This window comes from Silene latifolia, chromosome 10, assembly GCF_048544455.1.
Source record: "Silene latifolia isolate original U9 population chromosome 10, ASM4854445v1, whole genome shotgun sequence".
Classification (NCBI taxonomy): Eukaryota; Viridiplantae; Streptophyta; class Magnoliopsida; order Caryophyllales; family Caryophyllaceae; genus Silene; species Silene latifolia.
This window is the reverse complement of record NC_133535.1, coordinates 86,527,771-86,539,558: the sequence shown is the minus strand read 5'-3', so window position 1 is coordinate 86,539,558 and position 11,788 is coordinate 86,527,771. Positions and strand designations below refer to the sequence as shown.

Here is an 11,788-nt window from a genome sequence, read left to right as displayed (position 1 = left end):
GCCTAGTAGTTGGTTTATTAGGATTGTTTAGACCTACCTTTTATTGTATTGTCATTCGAGGGATATATTTTCCCTCACCTCGACTATCACGTTTGTATAATTTAAAATCTTTATTTCCGCACTCTTTATTTATGTTTTAGATTTTGGTGAACCCGCGCTTTAAATTTTAAAAGTTTTCAAAAATTTCGCATTTTATTAGTTATATTTTCCGCGTTATTGCGGGGGTTCACAGTTGGTATCAGAGCCTATGTTGCTCCCGACGCACACACGTGTACCCCAAATTTAAATTTGAACTTGACCTTGAATAATGAATGAGAGATGGGTAGACTTAAGGACCTAAGGTGGTAGTCTGTAGTGTGTTTGCTCTTTGTTAGGTTCTAACATGTATATTCATTGTCATTTAATAATTATTGTGCCCTTGGATCAATAACCGTAAACCTACCAACGTGAAGATCAAGATTTGGTGCCTATAGCCAAGGATTGAAGATTTGTTCAACCTTTGAAGAATGCTCCTACTTCCCCGAAGATATTTCTCACTCTTTGTGTATCTTGCCTTATACTCTATCTCTTGATGCTTATCCTTCTTCTAAACTCTCTTCTCTTTTATTTTGAAATCTACTCTTATACCCCTAACTTGTTCTTTGTTCCTTGCTTATCCTTACTTAACGCCTTTTTGATAGTACTCTTTCTTTTGAGGAATGTTGACCTTGGTGGAAAATCTGACTTTTGAGGAGATTGTTTTGTTTGACCCTTAATCCTGGTTTTGAGAGGATTTGAGGTTGGAAAGACTTAGGTAGTGTGATGAGACATACTTAATGATTCTTATACCTAGTTCCTTGATAAAGTGAGTATATTTGATTGGTGGATTTTGTGTGTCAAGTGTGAGTTGCATTGGTTACTAAGGTTATAAAACTTAACTTTGTTGTTTATGTTTGGGATACTAGTGCTTAGTACTTGACCTAAGGTGGATGAAATTGAATGGTGGATTTGAGGATGTAGGATTGACTAAGTAAGTCGAGTTTGTGATTGGCTTTCGTAGTTGCTTTGGATAAGAGGGTTTAATGTATATGTTACCATGTGATAAATGCTAATTGTGGGATTATTAGTTGGTCTAAGTGAGTGATCTTGTTTACTGCTTGAGGTATGGTATGAGAGTGAGACTAAGCTACATTGTTGGGAAGTCCTAGCGCTTGTTTTAGTAGCTAGAAAGGATAATAGTATGGTTGACACTAGTAGGATATGAGTATAGCTTTGTTGGAAACCTTGACTTTGATCTGGTGGAAGTGGTTTGTAGATGTTTGAGGATTTGGAGTGGTGAGATCACACTTATAGTGGAGTACCTGTTTTAGGGAGCAGTTAGGATGATGTAACATGAGTGTTTTGAGGAAATCTTTGGGAGTGTTGTGATTATAGGTTTTGTTGTTAGGAAGTTTTCATAACCGTTTAGGATGATGTTGTTGTTTCAGGATTGAGTACCTGGCTTTTTCTTGTTGTCTAATCTCCCTTCTTCTTTGATCATAAGCGTTACCGTTCATACCCCTTTTCCTTGCTTCATCACACTCCCCTTTTAAGTTTGATGCTAGTAACCTATAAAGCTCTATCTTTGACATCCTTGTTGATTTTAATTTTGAACCTTGCCCTATGAAATTGATCATAACTCTTTTGATGAGTTAAGTTTGAACTCTCTTAGCGTACATTGTTTCTATGCTGTCTAAGTTACTTTTCACTTCGTAAAATTTCTAAACATTTCAAGCTACCAATTTTGATTCGTTGTTAAAAGTTTATGTTACTTTTGCAAAACCTACCCTATTTTAAAGATTTGAAAATGAAAATTTGATTTAGTTCCCTATTCATTCCTTGAGTATAAACTCATTTGTCATAATTTTGATTGCTAAACTCGAGATTTCTTTAAGTTTTTACCCAATTTCTGATAACTTCGATCTATTTATGATTTCTTTGACAAAGTTTAATATCATATTTTCAGGAACTTGACTCCTTTATGAGTTTAAAAGTGAAATCTTCATTTCTATTTTGACTTTTGCAAAAGAAAATTTGAGTGAATTACCTTTCTTTTTTGATTTTAACGTTGATCGGATGTTAGAACTCGTTATTAGAGACGTTTAATAACTTGTTCTACGCTTGTCGGCGAGAGATTTTTGTTTTAAATTTGTCTTTGACTTGGAAAGTTAGCGTTCTTGTGTGCACAACAAGAGCAATTTCGTTCCATGAATGAGACGTATACTTTTGAAAACTCTTCATTAATGTTTTTGAAAGTATTTTGATTTTGATTTATGCAAATAATTTAATTTTCGATCGGGTTCTGTCGAAAAATTTTATTTGAAACTTTTGAAAGAATTTTGATTCTTACAAGTGAGTAACATTTTAAATGGCTGGTTACCAATTTCAAAAAAAAAAAAAAAAAAAAAAAGGCTCAGTTCCATTTTTATAACCTTTCATTTCTACCTTCAAGTTTCGAGGACGAAACTTTTTAAAAGGTAGGGTGATTGTAACACCCGCGAATTTCCCATTTTGACATTTAAAATTTATTAAACCGTTTGATTCCTTTATTTTATATTTTTGAATTATTCAATTTAAATAATTTTATTTCAAATACGATTTCTATAAAAGTAATATTTTAAAGCTCATTTATATAAAAATACGTACGATTAAATTATATCTTTGAGTCATAATTTATATAAGAATATATGTATACATATTTTTGGTCGGACAGTAACAGTGACTGTAATAAGAGTAATTCCCGTCTTAATTTCCGTCTAGCTATAAACCGTCACATTTCTCTTTGTACCTACTTTAATCCGGACCAACCAGAATCCGACAACACATCACACCCACCTAACATTTTACACTCTACCTTTTTATATACATATTTATATATTATTATTATTATTATTATTATTATTATTATTATTATTATATATTATTACATAGTACACGTATTATGATTAGTACTCTATTATTGTTGTAGTTATAAAGCGTCCCCAACCCCACTTTTCTTCTTCTTTTTCGTATGAACAGAGCAACAACAACCAAATCAACAGAGCCCGTACACCACCATTTTAGTTGACCTCCAAGCTCAGATCCCTTCTTCATTTCTCAACCAAACTCCATTATTTTTGTACCATTAGCTTCCCCTCCTCATTCTCCTTCTTTCTATATAAAAAAGAGCCAAGCTTTCGTATGTTCCATTTCGGTCGTCTTTCAAGGGATGCGGTTTCGGGACTAACTTCTTCCATTTTTGGGTTAGAATCACCCTTGGATGGTTCCTTGGACGTTTAAGAGCTCATAAACAGGTAACGGTGATAGGTTACTCGACAAAAATGTCGAAATTTCGTCCTATGGGTCGTTTTACATGCTCTTGTGAGATAAAGTTTGGTTCTTTATGCTTTCCTCATATGAATGGTTGAATGTGTCCGGAATAATACTCGACTTGTATGCTCAGTTGAGGTATTTTAGTGTCTTGTGCTCTATATGACGAATCCCTGTCTCAATGCGCTCTTATTTGGACTGTTTTGGAACGGTTTATGTGGTCTTTCAAGACTGTTTTGAGGTTGCTTTGTACATGACAATTTCTATCCGGCTATGCATCCAAATTTTCTGCTTTTTTCTTTGGAAAGTGGTAATGAATTTGTTTGACGATTTTATTTGCTTTCGGATGCAACTTGACTTGGGTTATACATAGAACATATCTGAGTATTACCAAACTAATAGTGAAACTTAAGACAAGAATATTTATGAAATACGGAGCATTTGTTGGGACTTTGTGAATTGCAAGCACTCGGTTTAGTTAGAAAAGCTGTGCACTTTGAATAATTAGGGACATATCATAAACATGTCTTATTGGTTAGAACACTCTTTTGTTAACATATGAAAAGCTACTTGTAATGTGCACAATAGTAAGACAATTTTGCCTCGTATGGTCAAGCATTTCAGCGACATTCAAAGTGGTCGTAGTATGGTCTATATTGGGTGTGGTTGTCGTGTGTAAGTTATTGAGTTTCCGTCTTAAATAAGTACATGAGCATGTCTTGTTAGTGGAATGTGAATCCGTCTTGCCATGGTTGTTAAAGGGAATTGCTAAACTCGGGTTTGATGTCGAAGCCTGTTTTATACCATGTTCGGACTCGCCTTGCCCCTGTTTTGAGGACCGGGTTTGTGCGGGAAAGGTGAAGGGTGGTGTGGCTGGCGGTTGTGCGGTCATGACATGGCTGATGGCCCGGCTGTGGTCACGGTCTGAGCCATACTCTCCCCTTCTCTTGCTGTTTGTTGTCTAGGTGTGTACGGTTTTGGTGTTGGGCTCATAAAATTAAATTGTTGAGCTCTCCATATTCCATTTTTTTTGGACTTGTTAATTATCAAAGGGGCTTGTTAGATTTTAACAATTGGGTTTGAAATTTTTATTTGTTTGGGCTTGTGTTGTTAATTTGGTTGGGCTCACTTTATTTTTTTTGTTTGGGCTTATGATGGTTCACATGTTGGGTTTATGAGTGAGTCTCATGAGCTTGGTCATACTTTATTCCGTGATTGCATATAACGTAAATTATTCATTATTGCTTATTATATTCTACTTAACCGGCATGTTAGTTTATGAAATGGAATAATTATTAATATAATACAAGTACGAGATATTTACTATAAGTACTGGTAAGAGTCATACCCTGATAATGTCTTGTATTGTTCGGTTGTGAGAGTCTTGGTCCTATCGGACACTAGGGGTGAGCCATAGGCCCTCTAGTTGCGGTATGATCGTCGGGACTGATGTTCCCATCCGTACTTATGGTAAGATGCAAGCCATAAGTATGAGTGTGACATTAATAATCCCGTCTCATGTACTTGATTGTTGTACTTGTTTATTTTATTTTACCGGCATGTATAATTATGAAATGAAATGTTTATTTATATGTTACAAGCATGAAAAGGGTATTATAAATAATTACTTTTAAGAGTCGTATTCTTGTAGAAATGCCATATTACCATCGTATGAGCTTGACATACATTTTTGCCCTGTTTGTGCTGTTCTGGCAAGCACGGGTTTGACCTACTTGTGCTGTTCTGGCAAGTACGGCTTTTGGCCACTTGTGCTGTTCTAGCAAGTGAGTCTTATCTTAGTCTTTCCGCCACTTTCGTGCTGTTCTGGCGATTGGGGTACTCGGTCTCCTTAGTAGTCGAGTCTTGGGTGCGTCTTTGTCTTTGGCGCACGTCGAATCGGGATGTACACCCGAGAATCTGCAGATTTAGACTAGGACCGTATTATTATCGTAGTCCTACCCGGGGAAATTATAGTCTAAGAGTAATAAATGTCTTTCATTATTTGGATGGTTACTTTGGTCATATCTCCTTGAAATACGTGCTCGTGGCTAAGTGGCCGTGTCTGTTTTTTTTGTCTTTCATATTATTTAATTGTCGCACATGAATAGTCTAACCGTTATCATGTTAATGTTGATCTATCTTGTTCCATCTCATTTAATCACCATGTTTAAACATAAACTTGATATCCATGATTTTGTAAGAGTCTTACATGACTTACATGTTTTAGTTCTTTGTTATGTTCGTTTCGACATTTTGTGGCTGGGAGAACCTTGAGTTACTCCCCACTGATTGTGGCGTTCATGTTTACATGAATGACAGGTATTAGTGATGCATTCATGGGGTGAAGACATGTGTGAGCTAGCGAGCACTTCGGCCTAGTAGTTGGTTTATTAGGATTGTTTAGACCTACCTTTTATTGTATTGTCATTCGAGGGATATATTTTCCCTCACCTCGACTATCACGTTTGTATAATTTAAAATCTTTATTTCCGCACTCTTTATTTATGTTTTAGATTTTGGTGAACCCGCGCTTTAAATTTTAAAAGTTTTCAAAAATTTCGCATTTTATTAGTTATATTTTCCGCGTTATTGCGGGGGTTCACAGTTGGTATCAGAGCCTATGTTGCTCCCGACGCACACACGTGTACCCCAAATTTAAATTTGAACTTGACCTTGAATAATGAATGAGAGATGGGTAGACTTAAGGACCTAAGGTGGTAGTCTGTAGTGTGTTTGCTCTTTGTTAGGTTCTAACATGTATATTCATTGTCATTTAATAATTATTGTGCCCTTGGATCAATAACCGTAAACCTACCAACGTGAAGATCAAGATTTGGTGCCTATAGCCAAGGATTGAAGATTTGTTCAACCTTTGAAGAATGCTCCTACTTCCCCGAAGATATTTCTCACTCTTTGTGTATCTTGCCTTATACTCTATCTCTTGATGCTTATCCTTCTTCTAAACTCTCTTCTCTTTTATTTTGAAATCTACTCTTATACCCCTAACTTGTTCTTTGTTCCTTGCTTATCCTTACTTAACGCCTTTTTGATAGTACTCTTTCTTTTGAGGAATGTTGACCTTGGTGGAAAATCTGACTTTTGAGGAGATTGTTTTGTTTGACCCTTAATCCTGGTTTTGAGAGGATTTGATGTTGGAAAGACTTAGGTAGTGTGATGAGACATACTTAATGATTCTTATACCTAGTTCCTTGATAAAGTAGTATATTTGATTGGTGGATTTTGTGTGTCAAGTGTGAGTTGCATTGGTTACTAAGGTTATAAAACTTAACTTTGTTGTTTATGTTTGGGATACTAGTGCTTAGTACTTGACCTAAGGTGGATGAAATTGAATGGTGGATTTGAGGATGTAGGATTGACTAAGTAAGTCGAGTTTGTGATTGGCTTTCGTAGTTGCTTTGGATAAGAGGGTTTAATGTATATGTTACCATGTGATAAATGCTAATTGTGGGATTATTAGTTGGTCTAAGTGAGTGATCTTGTTTACTGCTTGAGGTATGGTATGAGAGTGAGACTAAGCTACATTGTTGGGAAGTCCTAGCGCTTGTTTTAGTAGCTAGAAAGGATAATAGTATGGTTGACACTAGTAGGATATGAGTATAGCTTTGTTGGAAACCTTGACTTTGATCTGGTGGAAGTGGTTTGTAGATGTTTGAGGATTTGGAGTGGTGAGATCACACTTATAGTGGAGTACCCTGTTTTAGGGAACAGATTAGGATGATGTAACATGAGTGTTTTGAGGAAATCTTTGGGAGTGTTGTGATTATAGGTTTTGTTGTTAGGAAGTTTTCATAACCGTTTAGGATGATGTTGTTGTTTCAGGATTGAGTACCTGGCTTTTTCTTGTTGTCTAATCTCCCTTCTTCTTTGATCATAAGCGTTACCGTTCATACCCCTTTTCCTTGCTTCATCACACTCCCCTTTTAAGTTTGATGCTAGTAACCTATAAAGCTCTATCTTTGACATCCTTGTTGATTTTAATTTTGAACCTTGCCCTATGAAATTGATCATAACTCTTTTGATGAGTTAAGTTTGAACTCTCTTAGCGTACATTGTTTCTATGCTGTCTAAGTTACTTTTCACTTCGTAAAATTTCTAAACATTTCAAGCTACCAATTTTGATTCGTTGTTAAAAGTTTATGTTACTTTTGCAAAACCTACCCTATTTTAAAGATTTGAAAATGAAAATTTGATTTAGTTCCCTATTCATTCCTTGAGTATAAACTCATTTGTCATAATTTTGATTGCTAAACTCGAGATTTCTTTAAGTTTTTACCCAATTTCTGATAACTTCGATCTATTTATGATTTCTTTGACAAAGTTTAATATCATATTTTCAGGAACTTGACTCCTTTATGAGTTTAAAAGTGAAATCTTCATTTCTATTTTGACTTTTGCAAAAGAAAATTTGAGTGAATTACCTTTCTTTTTTGATTTTAACGTTGATCGGATGTTAGAACTCGTTATTAGAGACGTTTAATAACTTGTTCTACGCTTGTCGGCGAGAGATTTTTGTTTTAAATTTGTCTTTGACTTGGAAAGTTAGCGTTCTTGTGTGCACAACAAGAGCAATTTCGTTCCATGAATGAGACGTATACTTTTGAAAACTCTTCATTAATGTTTTTGAAAGTATTTTGATTTTGATTTATGCAAATAATTTAATTTTCGATCGGGTTCTGTCGAAAAATTTTATTTGAAACTTTTGAAAGAATTTTGATTCTTACAAGTGAGTAACATTTTAAATGGCTGGTTACCAATTTCAAAAAAAAAAAAAAAAAAAAAAAAAAAAAAAAAAAGGCTCAGTTCCATTTTTATAACCTTTCATTTCTACCTTCAAGTTTCGAGGACGAAACTTTTTAAAAGGTAGGGTGATTGTAACACCCGCGAATTTCCCATTTTGACATTTAAAATTTATTAAACCGTTTGATTCCTTTATTTTATATTTTTGAATTATTCAATTTAAATAATTTTATTTCAAATACGATTTCTATAAAAGTAATATTTTAAAGCTCATTTATATAAAAATACGTACGATTAAATTATATCTTTGAGTCATAATTTATATAAGAATATATGTATACATATTTTTGGTCGGACAGTAACAGTGACTGTAATAAGAGTAATTCCCGTCTTAATTTCCGTCTAGCTATAAACCGTCACATTTCTCTTTGTACCTACTTTAATCCGGACCAACCAGAATCCGACAACACATCACACCCACCTAACATTTTACACTCTACCTTTTTATATACATATTTATATATTATTATTATTATTATTATTATGATTATTATATATTATTACATAGTACACGTATTATGATTAGTACTCTATTATTGTTGTAGTTATAAAGCGTCCCCAACCCCACTTTTCTTCTTCTTTTTCGTATGAACAGAGCAACAACAACCAAATCAACAGAGCCCGTACACCACCATTTTGGTTGACCTCCAAGCTCAGATCCCTTCTTCATTTCTCAACCAAACTCCATTATTTTTGTACCATTAGCTTCCCCTCCTCATTCTCCTTCTTTCTATATAAAAAAGAGCCAAACTTTCGTATGTTCCATTTCGGTCGTCTTTCAAGGGATGCGGTTTCGGGACTAACTTCTTCCATTTTTGGGTTAGAATCACCCTTGGATGGTTCCTTGGACGTTTAAGAGCTCATAAACAGGTAACGGTGATAGGTTACTCGACAAAAATGTCGAAATTTCGTCCTATGGGTCGTTTTACATGCTCTTGTGAGATAAAGTTTGGTTCTTTATGCTTTCCTCATATGAATGGTTGAATGTGTCCGGAATAATACTCGACTTGTATGCTCACTTGAGGTATTTTAGTGTCTTGTGCTCTATATGACGAATCCCTGTCTCAATGCGCTCTTATTTGGACTGTTTTGGAACGGTTTATGTGGTCTTTCAAGACTGTTTTGAGCTTGCTTTGTACATGACAATTTCTATCCGGCTATGCATCCAAATGTTCTGCTTTTTTCTTTGGAAAGTGGTAATGAATTTGTTTGACGATTTTATTTGCTTTCGGATGCAACTTGACTTGGGTTATACATAGAACATATCTGAGTATTACCAAACTAATAGTGAAACTTAAGACAAGAATATTTATGAAATACGGAGCATTTGTTGGGACTTTGTGAATTGCAAGCACTCGGTTTAGTTAGAAAAGCTGTGCACTTTGAATAATTAGGGACATATCATAAACATGTCTTATTGGTTAGAACACTCTTTTGTTAACATATGAAAAGCTACTTGTAATGTGCACAATAGTAAGACGCTGCCTCGTATGGGCTGTTTCTGGCGACATTCAGTGGTCAGTATGGTCTATATTGGGTGTGGTTGTCGTGTGTAAGTTATTGAGTTTCCGTCTTAAATAAGTACATGAGCATGTCTTGTTAGTGGAATGTGAATCCGTCTTGCCATGGTTGTTAAAGGGAATTGCTAAACTCGGGTTTCGGTCTGTCGAAGCCTGTTTTATACCATGTTCTGGACTGCCTTGCCCCTGTTTTGAGGACTGGGTTTGTGCGGGAAAGGTGAAGGGTGGTGTGGCTGGCGGTTGTGCGGTCATGACATGGCTGATGGCCCGGCTGTGGTCACGGTCTGAGCCATACTCTCCCCTTCTCTTGCTGTTTGTTGTCTAGGTGTGTACGGTTTTGGTGTTGGGCTCATAAAATTAAATTGTTGAGCTCTCCATATTCCATTTTTTTTGGACTTGTTAATTATCAAAGGGGCTTGTTAGATTTTAACAATTGGGTTTGAAATTTTTATTTATTTGGGCTTGTGTTGTTAATTTGGTTGGGCTCACTTTATTTCTTTGTTTGGGCTTATGATGGTTCACATGTTGGGTTTATGAGTGAGTCTCATGAGCTTGGTCATAATTTATCCCGTGATTGCATATAACGTAGATTATTCATTATTGCTTATTATATTCTACTTAACCGGCATGTTAGTTTATGAAATGGAATAATTATTAATATAATACAAGTACGAGATATTTACTATAAGTACTGGTAAGAGTCATACCCTGATAATGTCTTGTATTGTTCGGTTGTGAGAGTCTTGGTCCTATCGGACACTAGGGGTGAGCCATAGGCCCTCTAGTTGCGGTATGATCGTCGGGACTGATGTTCCCATCCGTACTTGTGGTAAGATGCAAGCCATAAGTATGAGTGTGACATTAATAATCCCGTCTCATGTACTTGATTGTTGTACTTGTTTATTTTATTTTACCGGCATGTATAATTATGAAATGAAATGTTTATTTATATGTTACAAGCATGAAAAGGGTATTATAAATAATTACTTGTAAGAGTCGTATTCTTGTAGAAATGCCATATTACCATCGTATGAGCTTGACATACATTTTTGCCCTGTTTGTGCTGTTCTGGCAAGCACGGGTTTGACCTACTTGTGCTGTTCTGGCAAGTACGGTTTGGCCTACTTGTGCTGTTCTGGCAAGTACGGCTTTTGGCCACTTGTGCTGTTCTGGCAAGTGAGTCTTATCTTAGTCTTTCCGCCACTTTCGTCTTTGTTTCGCGATTGGGGTACTCGGTCTCCTTAGTAGTCGAGTCTTGGGTGCGTGCTGTGCTGGCGCACGTCGAATCGGGATGTACACCCGAGAATCTGCAGATTTAGACTAGGACCGTATTATTATCGTAGTCCTACCCGGGGAAATTATAGTCTAAGTGTAATAAATGTCTTGCATTATTTGGATGGTTACTTTGGTCATATCTCCTTGAAATACGTGCTCGTGGCTAAGTGGCCGTGTCTGTTTTTTTTGTCTTTCATATTATTTAATTGTCTCACATGAATAGTCTAACCGTTATCATGTTAATGTTGATCTATCTTGTTCCATCTCATTTAATCACCATGTTTAAACATAAACTTGATATCCATGTTTTTGTAAGAGTCTTACATGACTTACATGTTTTAGTTCTTTGTTATGTTCGTTTCGACATTTTGTGGCTGGGAGAACCTTGAGTTACTCCCCACTGACTGTGGCGTTCATGTTTACATGAATGACAGGTATTAGTGATGCATTCATGGGGTGAAGACATGTGTGAGCTAGCGAGCACTTCGGCCTAGTAGTTGGTTTATTAGGATTGTTTAGACCTACCTTTTATTGTATTGTCATTCGAGGGATATATTTTCCCTCACCTCGACTATCACGTTTGTATAATTTAAAATCTTTATTTCCGCACTCTTCATTTATGTTTTAGATTTTGGTGAACCCGCGCTTTAAATTTTAAAAGTTTTCAAAAATTTCGCATTTTATTAGTTATATTTTCCGCGTTATTGCGGGGGTTCACATCACCGCTCTTAAGGTCACCCTGGATCGCGTCGAGACCCGTATCGACGCCCTGGAAAACAAAGAAACTGGAGAACATAATGCTCCATCTCTGACTGAAACTGAGAAGAGGCTAAAGCTCTTGGAAGAAC

At 35.8% G+C, this 11,788-nt stretch overlaps 1 long non-coding RNA gene across 1 annotated transcript; it reads left to right on the top strand.

The window, feature by feature from the left end:
* The first annotated feature begins 3,056 nt into the window (after positions 1 to 3,056).
* On the top strand, positions 3,057 to 5,851 carry LOC141609053 (uncharacterized). Its single transcript, XR_012527171.1, has 2 exons — positions 3,057 to 3,311; positions 5,647 to 5,851. It is a non-coding gene; the product is annotated as an uncharacterized LOC141609053 (long non-coding RNA).
* Positions 5,852 to 11,788: the final 5,937 nt, after the last annotated feature.